Source organism: Schistocerca cancellata, chromosome 11, assembly GCF_023864275.1.
Source record: "Schistocerca cancellata isolate TAMUIC-IGC-003103 chromosome 11, iqSchCanc2.1, whole genome shotgun sequence".
NCBI classification, from domain to species: domain Eukaryota; kingdom Metazoa; phylum Arthropoda; class Insecta; order Orthoptera; family Acrididae; genus Schistocerca; species Schistocerca cancellata.
The window spans coordinates 73,113,212-73,125,629 of record NC_064636.1 but is presented as its reverse complement, the minus strand read 5'-3'; the positions used below and the strand labels follow the sequence as shown (position 1 = coordinate 73,125,629).

The following is a 12,418-nucleotide window of genomic DNA, read 5'->3' as shown; positions in this document are numbered from 1 at the left end:
TTGTTAAGCATTCAACTGCTGAAGATTAGATGGGCAGATCACATAACTAATGAGGAGGTATTGAATAGGAATGGAGAGGAGAGAAGTTTGTGGCACAACTTGACTGGAAGAAGGGATCGGTTGGTAGGACATGTTCTGAGGCATCAAGGGATCACCAATTTAGTATTGGAGGGCAGCGTGGAGGGTAAAAATCGTAGAGGGAGACCAAGAGATGAATACACTAAGCAGATTCAGAAGGACGTAGGTTGCAGTAGGTACTGGGAGATGAAGAAGCTTGCACAGGATAGAGTAGCATGGAGAGCTGCATCAAACCAGTCTCAGGACTGAAGACCACAACAAGCTTCAACTCGCTGTACCCTCAGAAAAATCTTTATATATTATGTTCTTTATATTATTTAAAAAAAGGATTAACAACTCTTTACCAATAAAACTGTAACAATGAGAAGTCTTTGCTATTAGATTCAGAAGCATCCGACCCACCTTACATTTCAAGATGGTGGATTACTCTGTACTGTTAATGAAATAAATAAGTAAATAAATAAAATATTGTTTAAAACTATTCTTCAAGCTCGTGGACAGATGTTTTCAAGATCTTGATGGATCTTAGCAGCAAGAAGGACGTCTTCATTATCTACATTGCACTAGTGAAATATATATTGGTCAACACATTGGACTCGCATTCGGGAGGACGACGGTTCAAATCTGCGTGGGCATCCAGATTTAGGTTTCCCGTGATTTCCCCAAATCGCTCCAGGCAAATGCCGCAGTGGTTCCTCTTCGGCGCATTTCCTTCCCCTCTCTTAATTCATTCCGACGGAACGTTAAAACCAATCTTCCTATTAAAAAAAAAAAAAAAAAAAAGCTCAAATGGCTCTAAGCACTATGGGACTCAGCATCTGAGGTCATCAGTCCCCTATACTTAGCACTTAGAACTACTTAGACCTAACTAACTAACTAACTAACATAAGGACATCACACACTTCGATGCCCGAGGCAGGATTCGAACCTGCAACCGTAGCGGCCGCGTGGTTCCAGACTGAAGCGCCAAGAACTGCTCGGCCACAAAGGCCGGCCACCGCTACCTCACAGATGCTGGTCCCATCGCTCGTGCGCCGACTATAACGCCACGTTTAAACTCACTTAACTCTTTGAAGGGCAGGCAAAACTGTAACTAACCACATACGTAGACGGTTTCAATGGGCGATGGTCACTGTGGCTAACCACATAATATTTTCTCCCTTTACCGCTCAGAGGCTCTCTGCCAACGACCTAATTGTTGCCTAAAATACCGCTAGATGGCAGTGCAGGTCTTTTGCGCAATAGTTAATACTTCTTTATTGTCAACACTGTTCTTGGAAGCGGCGTGCAGTATTCTCTGTAGCTCTTCTTTATACGACTATTTTTGGTAAGTAATCGATTATATTTATGTGTTGATCACATATGAGTCTACGTGTAATGTGAAACGCGTACGTCGCGTATGTATTCAGTAGCAGCGATGGCGAGGCATGACAGAATCTCTGGCCAGAGAGTTATTTATCGTTGCGCTAGTCTGCGCTTCACCGCGCGTGAGTGTAGTAGTTGTACGAGGGCAGTTCAATAAGTAGTGCAACACATTTTTTTTTCTCGGGCAATTTTGGTTGAAAAAACCGGAAATTTCTTGTGGAATATTTTCAATCATCCCCGCTTCGTCTCGTATAGTTTCATTGACTTCCGACAGGTGGCAGCGCTGTACGGAGCTGTTAAAATGGCGTCTGTAACGGATGTGCGTTGCAAACAACGGGCAGTGATCGAGTTTCTTTTGGCGGAAAACCAGGGCATCTCAGATATTCGTAGGCGCTTGCAGAGTGTCTACGGTGATCTCGCAGTGGACAAAAGCACGGTGAGTCGTTGGGCAAAGCGTGTGTCATCATCGCTGCAAGGTCGAGCAAGACTGTGTGATCTCCCGCGTGCGGGCCGGCCGTGCACAGCTGTGACTCCTGCAATGGCGGAGCGTGCGAACACACTCGTTCGAGATGATCGACGGATCACCGTCAAACAACTCGGTGCTCGACTTGACATCTCTGTTGGTAGTGCTGTCACAATTGTTCACCAGTTGGGATATTCAAAGGTTTGTTCCCGCTGGGTCCCTCGTTGTCTAACCGAACACCATAAAGAGCAAAGGAGAACCATCTGTGCGGAATTGCTTGCTCGTCATGTGGCTGAGGGTGACAATTTCTTGTCAAAGATTGTTACAGGCGATGAAACACGGGTTCATCACTTCGAACCTGAAACAAAACGGCAATCAATGGAGTGGCGCCACACCCACTCCCCTACCGAGAAAAAGTTTAAAGTCATACCCTCAGCCGGTAAAGTCACGGTTACAGTCTTCTGGGACGCTGAAGGGGTTATTCTGTTCGATGTCCTTCCCCACGGTCAAACGATCAACTCTGAAGTGTATTGTGCTACTCTTCAGAAATTGAAGAAACGACTTCAGCGTGTTCGTAGGCACAAAAATCAGAACGAACTTCTCCTTCTTCGTGACAACGCAAGACCTCACACAAGTCTTCGCACCCGAGAGGAGCTCACAAAACTTCAGTGGACTGTTCTTCCTCGTGCACCCTACAGCCCCGATCTCGCACCGTCGGATTTCCGTATGTTTGGCCCAATGAAGGACGCAATCCGTGGGAGGCACTACGCGGATGATGAAGAAGTTATTGATGCAGTACGACGTTGGCTCCGACATCGACCAGTGGAACGGTACCGTGCAGGCATACAGGCCCTCATTTCAAGGTGGCGTAAGGCCGTAGCATTGAATGGAGATTACGTTGAAAAATAGTGTTGTGTAGCTAAAAGATTGGGGAATAACCTGGTGTATTGCAATGCTGAATAAAACAACCCCTGTTTCAGAAAAAAATGTGTTGCATTACTTATTGAACTGCCCTCGTACGTAGCGAGTCGCGAGAGCATGTAGTTCAGTTGCGAGTTGCCTGTCGGAGTCGTGTGTGAGGAGTCGGCGGGCGTTCGCATGGGTCTCTGGTCACGATTCAGGACGAGGTATATTGTTAAATAAGGTAACGAAGGAGCGTTGCGCTCAGCTAATAATGTATGGTAATTGTAATTAATTTGTTCGAGAAATGCCCCAATAATAATTTCGTTTTCAAAGCAATCGTTTTTAAGAAAAGAATCATTACAATTGAAACAATATTTCCTATGTTTTTCCTTCCAGAATCAATTTACCAGATCAATTACGGCACAGGGCCTCTAAGGTCAGCGCAGCTGCCCTTATATAAATTTATCAGGTTGATCTTAACGTTAATTTTGTGGGGACTTAACATTTTTTGCACATTTTTTATTATCATTGAGTTTTATTGCTGTGGGAAGCTAACATTTGGCACTATCTGCAATTCTATTCAATTCTTTTCATTTTCATATTTTTACGGGGAGGTTACACTTGGTTCCATTTATATTTAATTATTTTCTTTCATTTTTGTGGGGAGGTTACAAATGTAACTTTAAATTGAAACAGAATTTTCCGTGTTTTACAGACAAATTTCTGTGTGGCTAGTGCTGTTGACACCCGCCCTTCTGCTCCACCCAGTATATTTTCTTCGTCTCCATCGAATACGTCTAGCCGAAATGGAATAACTGAGGACGAATGTTACCGAATTTTATTTGAAGAAATATCTTCTAGTGACAGCAGTGTTGACAGCGATGGAAATGACCCCACATTCACGACAAGCTGTGCAACTTCTAGTCTTGTGTGCAGTCGCGTGGTTCTAAATTTAACTGGTTGTCTTCATGGAAAGAGTCATATTATTTTCATGGACAATTATTTTACATCATACGATCTATTCGGCAACGGCCTTGCCGCAGTGGATACACCGGTTCCCGTGAGATCACCGAAGTTAAGCGCTGTCGGGCGTGGTCGGCACTTGGATGGGTGACCATCCAGCCGCCGTGCGCTGTTGCCATTTTTCGGGCTGCACTCAGCCTCGTGATGCCAACTGAGGAGCTACTCGACCGAATAGTAGCGGCTCGGACAAAGAAAACCATCATAACGACCGGGAGAGCGGTGTGCTGACCATACGCCCCTCCTATCCGCATTCTCAACTGACAAGGGGAGGCCGCCAATTGTGAAATTCAGATTCAAGTCTTACTGCGCATAATAAAAGCTCATGGCCAGAGTTGTAATGTGGCAAAGCACCAAGATGCACTTCTCAGCCGTTGTCGAGAAAATCGACAGTTAAAAGAAACCGTTGCGGTGAAATACACTCTACGATTAATAATTTTCTACAGAGTCGTGGCGCAGCGGTAAGCGCTTGGGTTCGTAATCCGAAGGTCTCCGGATCGAATCTCGCGCTATGCGATTTTTTTTATTATTAGTTTTTTGTAATTCTAATATATATATATATATATAAACTATTAATGAATTGCTCATGCATGTTGGTTACGGCGGATCGCCCTCCTATTGTACCGCCTCCATTTTTCCGTTTGTTTAACAGGGTGTACCAAAGCTCTCACGTCCGCACTGATTTTCGATGATTTTACAAGTTGCGCTAGGGACCGTATCTACCTTCTTTCGAAGTTAGCAGGCAACTACGCTGTTATGCGGCGGCTCGTTTCGGCCCATTCAACATCTGTCCTTCAAGTGTAACGAGCGAGTAACGTAGTTTATATTTCATACCTGCCACAGCAAATTTGTGTTCGTGGGGTCTCTATTCTAATTCGAACGTTTGACTTAGGCTATACGTATTCGTTTCGGAATATCGTTTCTACGTCTTCCGTTAACTATACGTGGTTAACATTATGAAGACAATTAATAACATTTGTGAAATACAACTTTGTTTGCGGAAAACATAATGATGTTCGAAGTCACCAGTTTTTCCACGACAAACGACTTTCAACAACTTATTATATGTATAATTGTTGCAACTGATTGCCGGGAATTTATATATATATATATATATATATATATATATATATATATATATATATATATATATATATATCTCAAATACTAAAAAAAGGGTTGTATGGCGCGAGATCCAGACGCCTTCGGATTACGAACCCGAGCGCTTACCGCTGCACCACAAGACTGTACAAAATCATTAATCGTAGAGTGTATTTCACCGCAACGGTTTCTTTTAACTGTCGATTTTCTCGACAACGGCTGAGAAGTGCATCTTGGTGCTTTGCCACATTACAACTCTGGCCATGAGCTTTTATTATGCGCAGTATGAATCGAATCTGAATTTCACAATTGGCGGCCTCCCCTTGTGAGGATGACACGGCGGTCGGATGGTCCCGATGGGCCACTTGTGGCCTGAAGACGGAGTGCTATATGATCTATTCAAGGACCTAAAATCCAATGGTGTGTACGCTTGAGGAACAGTAAATCCAAGAAGGAAAAACGTACTAAAACTCAAGGAGGAAAAGGAACTGGAAAGAGGGGAATTCGATTACAAAATAAGCAATGATGGCATAGTAATCTATAGATGGAAAGATAACAGGGCAGTCAACTTGCTTTCAACATGTCATTCACCATCAGATGTGTCCACAGTAACTCGAAAAATGAAAGATGGAACAATAACCAATATCACTTGTCCAATTGCATTGAAAGACTACAATTCCAGTATGAACTATGTGGATAATTTTGATCGTCTAAAGTCAAGTCTATGCTATTGACAGAAAAAGCAAGAAATGGTGGATGAGATTGTTTCTTCACTTTTTAGTCTGCAGTGTGACAAACGTGATCATTGTGCACAAAGAAATCGAAATGGAGCAGTTCTCCAATAAAGATATACGTCGAGAGGGTACAAAATCTTGTTGGTTCCAAAAATAGTTTCAGTGGCAGCTAATTTTGCCTCTGTATCCCAAAGTAGTATAGCAACCCAGACCAAATCACACAATCCATAGGTAGACGAAAGTATTCGCCACGAAAGCAGTAAACATCAACCAATTCACTCATCATCTAGAAGATGCGCAGTTTGCAGTTCAAAGAGAAATCCAGTGCGAACAGTGTGGATCTGTTCAGTGTGCAAAGTACCTTTGTGTCTGAGAGCAGGCAAGAACTGAAATAACAAGTTTTTAATTTTCTTGGTATATCTTGAATCAAAGTTCAACCACTAAATATCGAATTTGTATACTGTAATGGGATGGTGGTTACCTGTAGTGACCACATGTAATGTTTTGTTGTTGTGTAAGTGAATTTTTACAAACTCAATGTATAAAACATCGCAAGACAATAAAACAAATGTGTTACAAGTAAAAGAAATTTAAAATTTGCAAATAATTTTTCTTGCCCCACTAGGGTAAATTTTAGTGGCGTTTACCTGCCCCTCAAAGAGTTGAGGGGCTCCAGAAAGGCTCAAAATCATGAAAAGTTCAATTTTTACTTTTTTGCGTTTTCTGAATCTGCAGACTATTACCTTTTAATAGATATATAATTTATTCAATTCCGAAGACTACAACTATTTTTAAATTTTTTTTTAATGTGTTCTACATGTGCGTGACCCACTGTGGCGCTGTTAAACTGCTGTCAAACGGTGTTATTATTAACGTCCGTGTTCATCAGGTACATTTTAGTGATGTGAGATAAAGTATGTGTTGTGGCTAACCTGTGATGGTTCAATATATATCGCTGGCGTGATTGTCGATTGTTTCATGTTTATTTATTTTTTTATTATTTACTCTGTCGTTATCTCGAAAATATTCGTAATTAATTCTGTTTCTTGAGTCTCTGTTTTGTTGAAGTATAATAATGAGTAAAAGTAAAGTTATTAGAAATCCTCTGAAGGCTTTTAAGAAAAGGAGAAATGTTGCAATCTTTTTTTTCATACTTCTTCAACCGATGAAAATCCCCAACATCGCATGTGTCCCAAAGAAGAAGACAGTTGGTGTACATATAACAAAGGATTGCTAACTGGTGAAGTGTACACTCATAAGCATAGACTGCCTCATGCAATAATGGAGGTGATAAAACCTATTTTCAGAGACTTAGCAGCACCTGAACTGTTGAAAAAGTGTATTCACGGAAAAACTCAAAACCCCAATGAATGTGTAAATAGTGTTATATGGTCGAGAATCCCCAAGACTGTATTTGTTGGAATAGAAACACTTCACTTTGGTGTGTATGATGCTGTTGCGACTTTCAATGATGGCAACATTGTAAGGTGCAAGGTATTTAGAAATATGGGAATGAAGATAGGTTCTAACATGGTACGAGCGATGCTTGCTTTAGACAAGGAACGCCTTCGGGCTGCAGACAGGGCTGTAAAGAGTCTAGAAATACAAGCAAGAGTAAACAGGAGGAGGAACAAGAGGAAGCTGGAGGAGGAGTTTGCAGAGGATGAAGATAATCCATCCTATGGACCTGGAATGCACTAAAAAGTTAATCCAATCTTTGTCGCTCGATTCGCAAAACTTTTATTTTCTCATACTAATTACATGTTTTCTAAGGATCTTCCACACATATTTGTTTCAAACTTTCAGTAAATGTTACACAGTACCTTCTGCATAATTTAACACAGCCTTTTTCCAAAAAACTGTATATTTTTGAATATATAAATAAAAAATTGCAAAAAAATGTTGTGAATTTTCATTACAATTGAAAAAAAATCATCTTTAATAACTGAACTAAAATTTTGTAAAATCCCTGTGTTAAGTTGTAGCCCATATTCCAATAAATAATCTGTAAAAAGTTCAACTTCCTACCTCAAATACTTTGTGAGGAAAGATGTAATTTATAAGCGTTATTTTAACATTGCAAGTATAGGGCGTTCCGGAGCCCCTTAAATCTTGATAAATTGGGATTGTAGCAGTAGTAACCGATCTAACAACTGCGCCAGACACTTATATAGGCGTTGCCGACAGCAGCACCATATTCTGCCTGTTTACAAATCTCTGTATCTGGATAGCCATGCTTATACCAGTTTCTTTGGAGCTTCACTGTATGTACGAATAAAGTTTCACCGATCTATGTCACTTGGCAGTGAGGCCTTGTGCGAAAGTTACTTTCGTCCCTAAGTTATGCAGCCCAGTGTATTCTAGAGAGGCGATCGCGAACCAGCCAGATGAAAGCCGCAGCTAGTCCGTACGTCGGGAAGGCGGTATTCGAACAAGTGGCACATCCGGCGGAAGCTGCGTGCAGTTTCCCGGCGCACGCAGATAAGCGGACCTCAGCCCGGCACGCCACAACACGCACCACACGCGGCCTACGCACTGCCTGCTCTCTCTCTCTCTCTCTCTCTCTCTCTCTCTCTCCCTCTCTCCCTCTCTGCCAGCACAAGGTTTCTCGTCTCTCTGCAGGCACGCACCAAGACACCGCACTTAATACGGTGGAGCGGCTAATTTCATTGCATTTCATTTGCCTCCCCTAAAAAGAACAACAATAATGTACAGAACAATGGGAAAAAATCGGGATCTGTTAGACGGCGGTCGGTATGGCTTTCGGAAAGCAGGAGACACCACCGAGAACGTTGTAATCAGCTCAGACGCATATTACACTACTGGCCATTAAAATTGCTACACCACGAAGGTGACGTTCTACAATGCGAAATTTAGCCGATAAGAAGAAGATGCTGTGATATGGAAATGATTAGCTTTTCAGAGCATTCGCACAAGGTTGGCGCCGGTGGCGACACCTACAACGTGCTGACACGAGGAAAGTTTCCAACCGATTTCTCACACACAAACAGCAACTGACCGGCGTTGCCTGGTGAAACGTTGTTGTGATGCCTCGTGTAAGGAGGAGAAATGTGTACCATCACGTTTCCGAATTTGATAGAGGTCGGATTGTAGCGTATCGCGATTGCGGTTTATCCTATCGCGACATTGCTGCTCGCGTTGCTCGAGATCCAATGACTGTTAGCAGAATATGGAATCGGTGGGTTCAGGAGGGTAATACGGAACGCCGTGCTGGATTCCAACGGCCTCGTATCACTAGCAGTCGAGATGACAGGTATCTCATCCGCATGGCTGTAACGGATCGTGCAGCCACATCTCGATACCTGAGTCAACAGATGGCGACGTTTGCAAGACAACAACCATCTGCACGAACAATTGGACGACGTTTGCAGCAGCACGGACTATCAGCTCGGAGACCGTGTCTGCGGTTACCCTTGACGCTGCATCACAGACAGGAGCGCCTGCGATGATGTACTCGACGACGAACCTGGGTGCACGAATGGCAAAACGTCATTTTTTCGGATGAATCCAGGTTCTGTTTACAGCATCGTGATAGTCGCATCCGTGTTTGGAGACATCGCGGTGAACGCACATTGAAGCGTGTATTCGTAATCGCTACACTCGCGTACCACCCGGCGTGATGGTATGGGGTTCCATTGGTTACACGTCTGGGTCACCTCTTGTTCGCATTGACGGCACTTTGAACAGTGGACTTTACATTTCAGATGTGTTACGACCCGAGGCTCTACCCTTCATTCGATCCCTGCGAAACCCTACATTTCAGCAGCATAATCCACGACCTGAGTGTTGCAGGTCCTGTACGGGCCTTTCTGGATACAGAAAATGTTCGACTGCTGCCCCGGCCAGCACATTCTCCAGATCTCTCACCAACTGAAAACGTCTGGTCAACGGTGGCCGAGCAACTGTCCCGTCACAATACGCCAGTCACTACTCTCGATGAACTGTGGTATCGTGTTGAAGCTGCATGGGCAGCTGCACCTGTACACAATCAATGAGGATTTGCAGAAAATAAATGCGTGGTGTAATGAGTGGCAGTTACCTCTCAATATTAGTAAGTGCAACCTACTGCGTATAACAAGGCGAAAATTCCCATTAATGTACGAGTACAAAATAAATGATGAGTCTTTGGAAGCGGTAACACCAGTCAAGTATTCTGGGTGTGACTATTCGAAATGATCAGATTACACAAGTAACGGGCAAGGCGAACTCTAGATTGTGGTTTATTGGTAGAATCCTGAAGCGATGCAGTCCTTCGACAAAGGAAATCTAATCTAAACAACACCCAGTCGAATAGAGGTGGGTCGAACTCGTTCATTCCCGTCATTTCACTCTTTGCCGTGAAGCGTTCAAATGAAGTAGTTCATGCGTGAAGTACGGAAGGCTGGCGAAGTTGCCCAGTTCGCCGCTCAGCCGCTGCTACGCTCGCTTCGCCTCGCTCTTAAAATAAAGCTTCGCAATACTTCATCATTTTACCAACAGATGGCCGAACTATGCAGTAACGTGCACGCAACGTTTTACGCTCTTACAGCGTCTGAGTTATCTTTAATAGAGCATGGTCGAAGGGGACAAAGGGCGTTTCTGTCTGTGTCCAAGTGTCTGAACAATTTTATCTTGGACTCTACGCCCGTGAACGGCACCTTGTATTTTAAAAAGTGTTTGGCTCCGTTTATATGTCCACCATCTTTTTTCTCTAATTGTCTCCATTTCTATCTTTTGTGTTTCTCTGCGGCCAAAGAGCGGCGTAGTATGCTGCTGCAGGCCTGCCTGTATACAGGTTTCAAAATGACAATAAAGAAAAAAAAGGGGGACAAAGGAAAGATAAACAGAGAAGGCTGCCACATATAAAGAAGGTACTACATTTAATCTTGCTCGACATTTTCTCTTGAAGCGCCCAAAAAAGTCTTTATCTGCCAAATGAGACATTATTTGTTGTATTCATGAACTGAAAAATAGGGCTACCAACGAAATGCAGTCCAATTTTATGTTCTTTTTGAAATTTAATCCAAAATAGAATGAGTATGTTTAACACTGTCACGAAGTCTGCATACCTACGTTAAGTAATTATTCAGAAGTTTTCCTGTAGACTTTATTTTTGTTGACAATAATAACCCACTAGATTCAAAACGTTAACTGTCACCTGTAGTCATTGGTACGATTTCAGGTAAAATCCCTCTTTCAGTGTTATTAACAAACCTTTTATTTTCATGTTTGCTGTGCGTGCTCACACAGATAGCCTCTTCGTTTCTATCTTTAATATTCATTTGTCTTCAAGCGCTGCCAACGGTAGGCTACCCGTAGACGCGAAGTTTAACTGCACAATTAGTCACGGGTAATGATGTCAGCACTGCACTGACGCTGCCTTCTCCTCACCCCTTACCTCCGCCACCCGTCCTAAACCTATCGTTCCGCACTTAACACCGCGTGATTCGTCGACAGGCAGGACAGGGAGGAGTGAAGTGATGGGAGGAGGAGTGACGTGGGTGAGGGAGAAGGGAAGAAGAGAGTGAACTAGAAAAAAGTGTGGAGTGTGCTACCTGTGAAGAGTCTGAAGTACCAGTTCATCGAAACTGAGTGGTTAGTTCACACTTCACAGGAGTGAAGCGTTCATTTGAACGACTCATTCACGAGCTCCCCATCACTACAGTCGAAACGTTGCTGCGCAGCATGTGAAGAAATGCGCTGGGCGCGGTTGACGGTGCTATTCGCGGAAAGAAGCGGTAATGCTAAAAGCGGCCATTTTGCGCGTCCGCGCAACAGCTGACGTATCGACCGGTCGCGGGCCAATGAATAATAGATGTCCGCTCATTAGCGACTGCGTCCGCTGCGCTTGAGCCGTTACAAGCAACCGGGCGCTCGCTGGCAGTGGAGTCACTGCCGCAATTAAGAGCCAGCCGCTTCGCCGATTATGTGGTACAGCGTCTAAACCAGGGGCGGGCAGGAATTCTGCACGTGTGCGGTGCACATGCACGTGTGCACTTAACAGGTGTTCTGCGTGCACACAGGGGCAAGTTGGCCACCCGCTTCTCTCTCCTCCCCCCCGCCCCCCCATTCTGTCTCTCCGCTTCTTCCTCTGTAATGCGTTTTGTTTCCTGGCCTGCTTTACTGAATGAGGGAATAAGGTAAGTACGAGTGCTTGAAAGAAATCATGGTTTGAAAGAGTACCTATTACCTACGATACGTTTTATTTAATTATCACAGGTGGAGTTTACAATACGTTTAATGTCTGGAACAAAATTTCTACATACAGACAGACGCAAACAGTTACGTAAATTTTCATTACTGATGTTTACTGTTAACCGAGACTTATTAATTTTCATAACAGAAAAAAATCTCTCGCAAACGTATGTCGAGGCAAACATATTATCTTCGCGGCTTCACGATGGAGACTAGGAAACTCTTGCTGTGGAAAGTTGTGATAAAAATCTATTACACGTCTTGCCAAAAGGAACTTGTCTCTCATACGAGAATTACGCTGTAGAATCTACCGTGTCGATCTGTTGATTCCATTTGCAAACTGGGATGAATATCATCTACAGAAGCAGCAAATTATCTCGACGCCGCCGGCCGCGGTGGTCTAGCGGTTCTGGCGCTGCAGTCCGGAACCGCGGGACTGCTACGGTCGCAGGTTCGAATCCTGCCTCGGGCATGGGTGTGTGTGATGTCCTTAGGTTAGTTAGGTTTAGGTAGTTCTAAGTTCTAGGGGACTTATGACCTAAGATGTTGAGTCCAATAG

General features: G+C 43.6%; 1 protein-coding gene and 1 pseudogene across 1 annotated transcript in view; one reads left to right on the top strand and one right to left on the bottom strand.

The window, feature by feature from the left end:
* LOC126108477 (growth factor receptor-bound protein 14-like) overlaps nt 1-12,418 on the bottom strand; it is a 797,866-nt gene that overhangs the window by 98,665 nt on the left and 686,783 nt on the right. The window lies entirely within an intron of this gene.
* Nucleotides 3,834-3,950, top strand: LOC126109028 (5S ribosomal RNA; annotated as a pseudogene).